Source organism: Podarcis raffonei, chromosome W (genome assembly GCF_027172205.1).
Source record: "Podarcis raffonei isolate rPodRaf1 chromosome W, rPodRaf1.pri, whole genome shotgun sequence".
NCBI classification, from domain to species: Eukaryota; Metazoa; Chordata; class Lepidosauria; order Squamata; family Lacertidae; genus Podarcis; species Podarcis raffonei.
Window position 1 is genome coordinate 3,305,337 of NC_070620.1, and position 844 is coordinate 3,306,180.

General features: G+C 43.7%; 1 non-coding gene across 1 annotated transcript; it reads left to right on the top strand.

Annotated features, from left to right (window-relative positions):
• The first annotated feature begins 364 nt into the window (after positions 1-364).
• Positions 365-435, top strand: TRNAQ-CUG (transfer RNA glutamine (anticodon CUG)). The gene has a single exon. It is a non-coding gene; the product is annotated as a tRNA-Gln (tRNA).
• Positions 436-844: the final 409 nt, after the last annotated feature.

An 844-nucleotide genomic window follows, 5' to 3' on the forward strand; every position in this document is an offset into this window, starting at 1 on the left:
TAATCATTCTTATGTTTAAGTGGGCTTTGGCCTCCTTCCAGACAGCAGCTTGAAAGGGAAGCAGAGGAAAACTCAAATGATGACAGAAGACAGGGGCATCCAACAACCCAGAGTTTTGGTTTGGATGTGACACTTTGAGAATTCCCCAAGCCATCCCGAAGCCCCCATTTCACTCTGGTCCATCTGAGTATCTCCTTTCCACCCATGCCTCCCCTCCCCCCCAAATATTCACAATTAAGAAATCAGAAAACAACCCCCACCTCTCTTTCGACAGAACTAGATGGAATGATCAGGCATAGCAACTCCTGCAGAGAGGATAAAACCAAAATGTTTCCAAGGGACACATTTATCAAACAAGATATCTGCCCCTAGCTCAGTCAGTAGAGTGTGAGACTCTGCATCTCAGGGTCGTGGGTTTGAGCCCCACGTTGGGCAAAATATTCCTGCATTGCAGGGGGTGGACTAGATGACTCTTGTGGTCCCTTCCAACTCTACAATTCCGTGATATCCTGTGAGGAGTAGTCAACTGAGTTTTACTCAGAAGAGATGCGTCAAAATCAACACAGCCACGTAATTTGTGCCCATCAATTTAAATAGGTCTGCTGTGGAAAGGACTGATGTTGACTACAACCCTGATGTTTTCTGATTATTTTATAGAGCGTTTCCCTCAATACCAAAAAATGGAGGCAGAGACAATTTACTGAATTTCAAAACCACCGAAGCTTTATTGAATGTACGAATCAATTTATTACAGTCACAAACCAGAATATGGACTTATACAGAGATAGAGAACATGTAGAAGAAGAAGAAGAAGAAGAAGAGGAGGAGGAGGAGGAGGAGTTTG